Source organism: Glycine soja, chromosome 9 (assembly GCF_004193775.1).
Source record: "Glycine soja cultivar W05 chromosome 9, ASM419377v2, whole genome shotgun sequence".
Lineage (NCBI taxonomy): Eukaryota > Viridiplantae > Streptophyta > Magnoliopsida > Fabales > Fabaceae > Glycine > Glycine soja.
Window position 1 is genome coordinate 16,542,316 of NC_041010.1, and position 10,451 is coordinate 16,552,766.

Here is a 10,451-nt window from a genome sequence, read left to right on the forward strand (position 1 = left end):
CTTCTCTTGAATCTTGAATTCATCTTCTCTTGAATCTTGATTCTTCTTGATGTCTTTTCTTTAATCTTGAACTTGTTGACTCAATCTTGACATCATTCTTTTGGGCTTTTTGTCATCATCAAAACTACTTGAATCATACTTGATTCATCATCATGAAGCTTGCTTCTACAGGGACTACAGTGTCTTTGGGAATGCGAACGGGCTCTCTTTCGCTCCTTTTTTTATTTTAACCTCTCCATTAGTTTTAGAAAACCCTAAATTCCTCCCCCAACCATAAATTCTTGCTCTCTCTCTCTTTGTTCGTGCCTCCATCGTTGTGGAGACCCCCACAGAGGTGTCGACAAGTACACTCATTCTAGCGCACCCTCACTTTCACCCTCATTTTACCCTTCTCATACACCCTTTCTTTGTGCTCTGGCTCAAAAAATCTCTTCATTTTGTGTTTCCTCACCATTGCGACCCTCACCTGCACATTCGCAATCCCTCACTGGCATAGTCACTTCGCAATCCCTTATTAACAAATCATTAGGGTTTTTTGTTGTGCAAGTGAAAGTGAGAGTGAGAGAGAACAATGGAAGGCATAACAGAGGGAGTGAACAACATCATGAATCCCCTCTTCCAAGACGTTGGATTTGATCTTTGTTTTCTGAAGCATGAGTTTCCTCTCCCTCGCCTTTTTCCCACATTACTTCATCCATATAGGTTCGCGCTGATATGCTTTTCTTTTTCCTCTTTCGTTGTGTAAATATTGCACAATAATGTGTGCAAGCTAATGTTGTAGCTTTGATTTGGATTTTAGTGTTTTAATGCTATCTTTACCTCAAATTGGTTTTCTGCATTTGTTTCTTTGTCATTGTAGTTCTCGAGAGACAACCTTTTAATTTTGTTCTTCATAGAATGCGTACCGATATTGTACTGGAGTGACAGTAAATTGTTTAATGCAACTTATTTTAACCCTAATTCCTTATGTTTTTTTACGGAGAAGAAGAATATTGTTATGATCATTCTATTTATGTGTTGTTGTTGGTCTTGTTTTTTTTGGATGAATTGTTGTTAAGTATATTTTGGTTAAATGTTTCTCCTGCAGTGGAAGTATTAACTTGTTTGGATTGAGTTTGTGCTTATTAAAATTCTTAGTTGTTGCAGTGTAGGTGTTATTGATCGAGGGGGTAAGGAGTGTTGAAAACGAGCATGTAGTGGAAAAGGCCTAGTATGTGTGTTGGTATTCTCTGATCCTTTCCTTTTGTTTCTTGTTGTTTAGCAATCGGTGAGGCTGTTAAGTTCGACAACACCAATTGTTACTGTCCCAGGGCATGAACAATTACTGGTAATAAATTTTTAAAACTCATAACAGTCATGGAATATTACATTCCCAAGTTCACATTCCAAGAATAAAATTTTAATCGTTGAAACAAACACAACCTTGGCTGTTGAGCATTCAAGTGCAAAATAATTCATGATCATTTGCTTGATGACTGATTTTTTGATTTCATAATATTATGAAACTCATAAAAAATGGTTCTGAATTTTTGTGTTGTATCTAACAAATAAAGTCAAATGATGTCTTAATTCATCGAATCCCTGTACTAATTCAATTGCACTTTTATGCCCCCTCCCCCTTTGTATGCTTCTAGAGATTTTGGGTGGCAGCAGAGATATCCTCGTTTCTGTGGAAGAGTAGTTGTCTTTTCAATCCTTGTGTTGCTTCTCTATCCATTTCTTTGGGCTTGGACTGTAATTGGTACCCTGTGGTTCAGCAGTGCCAAGAACTGTGTATGTTTTATTCTTGTTTTACCTTCAGTGTACTATTGTTAACAAACTTTTGATGCATAATGCAATTAATTACTTGCAGTTGCCTGAATTTCACACAAAATAGGACTTTCTCATCTGGTTACTTTTTAGCTACTTTGGACTCCTTTACAAATCAAATCGAATAGAATATCTTAAAATCACTTTTTACTTAATATATTCAAATACAAAAGTTATTTCATCAAATAAATTGTTAAAACAATTTTTCATAGATAATCTAAAGATAAAGATTATTTTGGAGAATATAAAGCTTCTTTTTTAAGGATAAAGTATGGTGTTAATTTTACTTATTAGTTTGTTCGAAACTCGTTGGATCTTACTGTTAAAGCTGCTTATTATATCTACTGATTTAGTGTTTATGCAGGCATTCATACTTGTAATCTTTTTTAAAAGGGAAAGTAGGTTTTTTTTTCTCATCAATTCCATGCATCTGGTCTAATATGGCTTCAGCTTTTTCTGAATTGCTAACATTTGTTATTAGAAGGATGAGAAGGCCTCTGCTTGTCCTTTTGTGTCTGAGCGGTCCAAATTGGCTTATTCTAAGGATGAGAACAGGTCTTTAGTCAATTTTGCATGTAATTGTAATGTGTCTATGGTACATTTAAAGAGACATGTAGACAGTAGCATTGACAGCTATACCTTGTCCGTTGTACTTAGATGTTATGAATTACAATTTTTTAATTTGAGTTCATTATATTGTGCAGTGAAAACATTCTGTTAGAGCATACTTGTGTTGAAATTATACATTTAGATACTTGTGTTGAAGAAGCTTCTTTGCTCTTTCTTCTGTGGTGACTTAGATACAAGAAGCTTCTATGCTAGTGGCTTGTATGAATTCTTTTATTTCTTTCTTATTTTTTGTTTTCTATGTCTACAATGAGGTTAATCTTTGATATATGCTTTTGAGTATCTGAAACTTGTTGGAAACAATTTTCTCTTGCTTGTATTTATTAATTTCCACTTGTGCATTTTTTAGCCTTTTCTCAAGTCTCTGTTAAGATTAAAATTGCATTCTATTTCACATCTATGCACTTGTGGTGCAGATATTTGAAACGCGGAGTGAATGAAAAGGGTAGAGTAGCTAATGATGTTGAGACAGAACAGCAACTGGTTAATTCTTGGGGTATTATTTTGATATTATTAGATCAAACACCTTTAGCAGCAAAGCTACAAATGTGTTGGGACAACTGGGAAAAGTGGCTGCATATGTACTGAAGTTGACTGGCATCTTCTATTGTCCAGTGACATCAAATGTGAGGCTAGATGGATTTTCGCATTATTCCTACACCCAGTAAGTAGCATAACACATTTTGCCTCAATGTTATTTATTTATTTTTTTGTCATGGACTTACAGTGTTTTATTTTGCCTCAAATGTAAAGGCAGCGCAACTTACAGTGTTGCGTCAATTAAATTGAATGAAATTAATTACAATTAAAGTATTAAACGGGATTGTTTGTTTGACAGAGGAAAAAGAAATCGAGGAAGTATAGGACGGACCAGGGGCTATACGCGGAGCTGAGCGAGGCGATGGAGTGTTTGGAGCACATATGCTATGATGGGTGTACCCACGTTGAACCGTACGATGCTGCGGAGGTGAAGAGGGAGAGGACTCCGTGTGGAAGAATCGCCACGTGCCAGGCTCTTCAGGTTCTGATCCGCCACTTTGCCACGTGCGAGAAGAAGGTGCGCGGCGGCTGCGTGCGGTGCAAGCGAATGTTGCAGCTCTTTCGACTCCATTCCTATCTTTGTCACCACACCGATTCATCCTGCAAGGTTCCTTTTTTGCCGGTAATTTCCAATTTTAAATTGAAATCTACACTCGTGTGAGTTGTGACTTTCTTTGCGCGTAGTATAATATTAGTAATAAATTAAAAAAAAGGGAAAAAAAGAAAGGAAAAAAAAAGTCACGTGGAATATTATATTATATATAATTATGGTTTTTATGACTTTAGAATCATGCGATTTGTCAAAGATATTTGGCGACTAGACTATATTAAGGAAAAGTATTTGGTCCCGACTATATTAAGGAAAAGTAATTGTAATTAATTTCATTCAATTTTTAAAATGTAATAATTGATAACACATGTTATTAAATTTATTAATAAGTATATATATTTTTATTAATTATTATATATTTATTAAACCCTTTTAAGTGAAGATTACTATTAAAAAAAGCTTTTGAGGAAGAGGGGGGCTGAAGCCCCTGTAATTCTCCCGCAAGATAGGTAATTATATTGAAGAAAAAAATAACTTGTAAAATTATTAAACTATTAGCGTACACGTTATAAAAAAATTAAACTATTAGCATAAAAATTCTGAAGTATTGAGTCATACATAATTATTTGAAATAATTTTATAAAAGACATGATTTTTTACACAAAAGGTAGTGTTTTCCTTAAATTTTATTTAAGGTTAAATTAAAAATAAGTTTTAAAATTAAAGCTAAAAGTATCTGGCAACTTAACAATCTCTTTAGGTCTTTAGAGGTCTTTAGAGGTCTCGGGGGAGTTGACTTGCGTTGGGAATGATGTATTGATATTTATAAGTGTAAAAATGTTTGGCGTTGAAAGCTGATTGAAATTGAAAGAAAGAGAACAAAAACAATGACCTCTCTTATAGCATAATATCATAGGCATTTCTCTACCAAGTTTCAGTTAGTAGATAGTCAGATTTTTAGTTAAAAATGTTGTTTGAGTTCAACTTCTGTTCATGTGCATGGAAAAAAATTTGTTTGAAGAGATAAATTTTACTTAGATGATATTTATAGAATAATTTTCGACTATTGGTTGAGAATATCTTATATGAAAATAAAAATAAAATTTCTTTTATAGTTTTGGAAAATGTAGACTCCTAACTAGCCCCTTCTTGTTTACTCATTAACTTCAATCAATGTAACTATTAATATCACTAGTACTTTTTTTTTCTTTTCGAATTTCACTATAATTATAAATTTATTGGGGTATGAGATTCGATAAACAGTTGACCATTAAAACACTTTCCTATTAATTAATGTTTATATGTTGATTAGAAATGTATAATTCTTAGTATTTTATTAAAATTTCGTATTCATGCTTTATTTCTTAGGAAACACGTAGCTAATTAATTAAGATTTTTGCTTCATTTCTTTGATAAATATAAATAAATTTGTTGACTTGTTGAAGACCATGAAAAGTATTTTGCTTTTCTTAAACATCTGTCACAATTTCTTGAAAATTATATGGCGAAAATATAGTTACTTAAAGTTTCCTATTTCTTGATGGGTTTTTTATTCTTATGGGGGTGTATTGGATTGGGATTTTGAGAGAATATTTTGACAAAAACAATCTTGAAGATTTTAAAAGATTATGTGGGATTGTATTGATTTTGTGGGATTTTAAAAGATTTTTTTTAAAAGACTTTTTACAATCAGGATTTTTAACCCAAGATTTTAATGGATTTCTAACACAGATTTTTAAGATTTCAAAGTACTTTATGGATTTTTAAGATTTTGAAAGATTAATACATTTTAAACAAAAAAATAACGGAAGTTACAAAAGTGAATGAAAAAGATGATAAATAAATTATAATGTTTGAATAAAGAAAATAAAAACGATAGAAATTTTAAACCTTTTAATAACAAAGTTATTATTGCCTAAAAAAATAATAACAAAGTGATTCTCACTTCATGTTCGCCTAATTATTAGCATTTCTCCACATATCTGAACCTATATTAGTCCTCTATATATTAGCATTTTCTCGTTCCTGCTCTTGTGTTTGAACAATGGGTTCATGATCATTGTCTTCGTAATTTGGTAACACTGAAGATGAAGATGAAGACTCGTCAGTAGGTTCCACTGGAAATTCATCAGAACGACATTCTTTGCGAAGACAATTATGAAGTGCTGCACATGCCAACACAAGCTCTGCTTGTGTTTTAAATAGAAATGGAGGTGCTGACTTAAAAATTGTGAACCGCGATTTAAAAATACCAAATATCCTCTCAATCACATTCCTTAAGGATGCATGCCGAAGATTAAATAATTCCTTTTCATTTTCAGGGTCATTACCGTGACCTGCAAAATCTTGTAGATGATATCGTACACCTCGATATGGGGCTAAAAATTTGCGTCGATTAGGAAATCCACAATCCACCAGATAATACATACCTTGGGGCACTTTAAGTCCATTCTTCCTTGCCAAAGCTGATGGGAACCTCTGAATCTAAAGGGGGGTGGGATGGTGGACTTGGTTGGTTTGGTGATGGAGGCTGATATGCTGGTTCATAGTTATTTGGTGTTATGAATGTATCACTATTAGGATCATATGAAAATTCTTCTATCCCAACAGTTCTATTTTCTGGCTCAAAAGTTGTTGCATCAGTATCATCTGGATCGACTGATATAGAATTATTCCCGCTAGAAACTCCACCCCCAACAACGATCTTCAAATACTCATAATCAACCATACTTTTTCCTCGAAGTTTGCTGTGACTTGGGTGAGACTAAAAAAAAAATCATTGTTAATATACTACAAATATTATAATTTACTAAATTTATAACTATTAATATATTTTAAAGATTATGAACTTAGCTCACCTTTAAGTAATCTTTCCATACATCCTCATGAGCAGTGAAAGTTTTTCCAATTGGGTCCCATCCAAAGCCAGAGTTGTTGCGCATAAGGGTTGACATCATGTTATACTGGTTTCGAAACCACTTCATCCGACTCAAATAATGACTATAAGTTTTAGGGAATTTAGTTTTTGCATTGAGTTGAGGAAGTATTATTCGTTCTACATTTTGTTTGCTGAGTGACCCATTGGCATCACGCAATCCCCTATTCATAGCATCCACCAAGAGGTGCAACAACTCATTGGTATCCTCCATAGTCCAAGATACATAATTATCTTTGTCTCTACTCTTTCCTTTGTTATTTTCTTGTGAATCCCCCATTTGATCGCTAATATATATATAAGAAACTAGTTATTTGACAAAAATAGTTATTGTTTCCTAATTGTCAAAAGTATAGTGACTATATCCCGAATAATATACAATTCAATAGAAAAACCAATAAAAAACTACCTAATAATAAAATAAGGGTCATGCTAACATGCGCACTTAGGGCACATGTTAAGGATACTTCCAATAGTAACTATGTCTTAAAAACAACAATTTTTTACTTTTAAAAAAGTAAATTGCACAACTTTCAATACAAAATTTCTATACATAATACACTAACAAGTGTCTTAAGGGCACATGTTAGCATTTTCCATAAAAATAATACTCATATATCATAAAATCATTTAAAAAAAACTATTAACAAAATAACAATAATAATAACACAATAACAATTAAAAAATTATTAACACAATAATAATAATAATAACACGCTGTCAAAAAAATAATAATAACACATTAATAATTAACATTTTAATAATAACACAAGAAAATAATAATAATAATAATGGACGTTGTAAAAAAACAAGTTGAAGAAATAGAAAAAAAAGAGTTTTTTATTTTGATTTGCATATACAGTACTAAAAAAAAAGCAATATGAAATCTTGATGCATATCAATTGCCATTCTTTTGATGCATATTCATTGCCTGGACGTTGAAAACAATATGAATACGAAATCTTGAAGCATATACAACACCCTTTTCTTTTGATTTGCGTAATATATATGAACAATATTGACTATCGATTGCCATTAAAAAAATAGGTAAAATTGATTGAAAAGTTGTAAGAGAATGAACCTGGTAGTGGTTTGTGTCTTGTTCGGCAGGAGAAGAAAAAGTCTTTGGAAGATTATGAAAAGTCTCAAGGGTTTGGGTGAGATTGTTGGAGGAGTATTTTATGTGTATTTCTAACTAAAAAGTCTCTCAAAATCCATTCCACAAAAGAATCCATCAAAATCTATTTACTTTTGAATACCAAAAGACATTTTAAAAGTGGTAAGAAATCTCAATTGAATACCAACAGATTTTGTTGCCCTGAAAAAAAAATCTTTATTGTCTTAATTGAATACCACAAGATTTGTTTATATTTTATAAAAGTCTTGATTGAATACCACAAGACTTTTTAATCATAAAAAAGTCTTTTAAAATCCTTTGAAATCTTAATCCAATACACCCCCCTTAGACATTTCATATAAATTTGTGTTAGTGTGTGGCATGTTTTTATCTTGAATATTTGACTTAAATTTAAATTCAACATTTCATATAAAATAAAGCACATATATAATTTAAATATAATTATTTAAATTCTCTTTGAATATTAATTTTGCAGTCAATGCACTAAAGAAGGGGCTAAGTTGTTTTGTGTTTCACAAAAATAATTTTATTTATTTATACAAATGGAGGGCCTTTTGAGATTACTTCTTCTGCATGGAACAATTAGTTGAATCAATCTTGAATAAGGTCGTGGAGGAGTTTGAGCAATGCATTGCCAGCCAGGGTGAACAGGTACAATACTTGTTACCTTAGTAATGTATAATGTCATTAGTTTTTAGGTGATGGTGGATAAGTTGTGCTTTATATCACTCCATTCATAGAAATGAAAAAAAAAATTGTGTGTTAAATAAGAAAGAAAAAAAAACAAAAAATATTAACCCAGAGACTGTTTTAAAATTGTGTATCTATGTTATAGAATAGACATGCAAAACATGTATTTCATTTGTTATATTGTCTAAAAATTTGGGCTTAGATCCCAATTAGTGTTTCTTAGTTCATATTCTTGACTTTTCTCAATGGTTAAGATGTTTGTGGTTGATTTGTCAATGTAGAGTTTATAAACCTTGTCTCGTCAGAATCCAGTGAAGTCTGTAATAGAGAGGATAAACGGACAATTGCACCTGAGCATGTATTGAAGGCTCTATAGGTATTTGTCCATCCTTTGCATCTCTAAAGCTCTGCATGTGGATGTTGCCCACTTTGTATCTTGACTCTTGGGTTTTAGGCCTTGAATTAATTATGGGTTTCTTATTCTTAGACATTTCATATAATATTCTTAGACATTTCAACTAAATTTGTGTTAGTGTGTAGCACACCATGCTTTAAGGTTTTTAATTTGTTTGGCGTGTACAATTAATATTGACATTTAATTTGTTTGGCATGTAAAATTAATATTGACATTTAATTTGTGCATACCATCTTTGGATATATAAAAATGCTTTCTAAAACGGTTATTTCAAATAACCGTCTTAGAAAGTGTACATTCTAGGACAGTCATTTCTTAATAACCGTCTTAGAATATACACAATAAAAGACTTTCTAAGACGGTTATTTGAAAAAGTCATCTTAGAATGTACACTTTTTAAGATGGTTCTTCAAATAACCGTTTTAGAAAGTCTTACATTGTATACATTTTAAGACGCTGGCTTAGAATGTACACTTTCTAAGACGCTTTTGAGTTAATAACCGTCTTAAAAATCTCAACTTTTTTACAACGATTATTATAAGAACCGTCGTGAAACAATATCGAGTTTTAACGATGTTATATACAACGACGATTCAAAATCATCGTTAAAAGGTCTTTTTAACCGTCGTTAAAAGCCATTTTTTTAGTAGTGAAAACTTACTTCACAAAAGAAAAAGAGATTACCGATGATAGAAGAAGGAGATGAAGATGCACAAAACAACAAAGAAGACCCCTAAGGGTGCATATATCATGTTCAAATCCTTAAAAGCAAACACTAACCAGATGACAAACGAAGAACACCGAACGAAGAACGATGTAAAAGTCGATTACAGTTGCAATTCGATAGTGTCTCGGCCTCATTTTTCTCTTCTTTCTTCTTCTTCTCTCTGATTTCTCTCAATTTCTCTCAATGCTGGACCTTGGAACCATTTACTCAGCCTCCCTCACGCCTATTTATAGCAAAAAATGGCTTTAGGGGGACATGGCAACTTGCCTAGGCAAGCTGGAGCTCACTCAGGCAAGTTATTGCTTCAACCTGAAGTAACCTTGCTCGCCCAGGCGAGCTGGTTACTTCACCCCTAAGCTATTTGGGGGCCCAAGCAAGCCAGAGGCTAGCCTGGGTGAGCCAGGGTTCAGAAAACCCCCTAAAATGACCTTTTTGCCCCTCCCTTTTAGTATCTTTCGCTTTCTTGATCAAAACATTGAATGATCATTTATTTCGCATTGCAACTAGCATTCCACACCGTAAGTCGACTAGCAAGGATCAAAAGATCAACAAATGATAGTTGATGTTAGGACCTCATGGAATCAGACTGTGTGGTATGATACCAAGGGTGCAAGTCCTTTAAACTCTAAACGTGTGCCTGCTTCACAACAAAAGGATTCCATTCAAGTGTTGTGTCCAACCAAAGTATACCACTTTGATGATCCAAATGCTTGCTTTGTGAAAAACCATAAGGATAATTTCCTAGAACTCTAAAGAAGCTACCCATAATCTTCAGTCATCATGTCTTTGACATCAGAAAGATGGCTATGGAGAAACTAGAAGCCCGCGTCCAACACCTTCATAGATTGCAACAAGCTAATAAGGCCAAGTATGAAGCACCTTGGAAAATCAGGCTAGAAAAGGAAGCAAAGCAGAAGGTTGATGCAAAATCTAGACGCAAAGCTACTGTCAAGCAAAAGGCCGAAGCATAAGCTGAGAAGGCAAGACCCATCATGGTGATTTCTAAACCAATTGCTACAA

The 10,451-nt window shown here is 32.9% G+C and overlaps 1 long non-coding RNA gene across 1 annotated transcript; it reads left to right on the plus strand.

The window, feature by feature from the left end:
• Nucleotides 1–2,334: 2,334 nt before the first annotated feature.
• LOC114367281 lies at nt 2,335–8,769 on the plus strand. Its single transcript, XR_003657153.1, has 5 exons — nt 2,335–2,637; nt 2,853–3,100; nt 3,275–3,598; nt 8,075–8,250; nt 8,571–8,769. It is a non-coding gene; the product is annotated as an uncharacterized LOC114367281 (long non-coding RNA).
• Nucleotides 8,770–10,451: the final 1,682 nt, after the last annotated feature.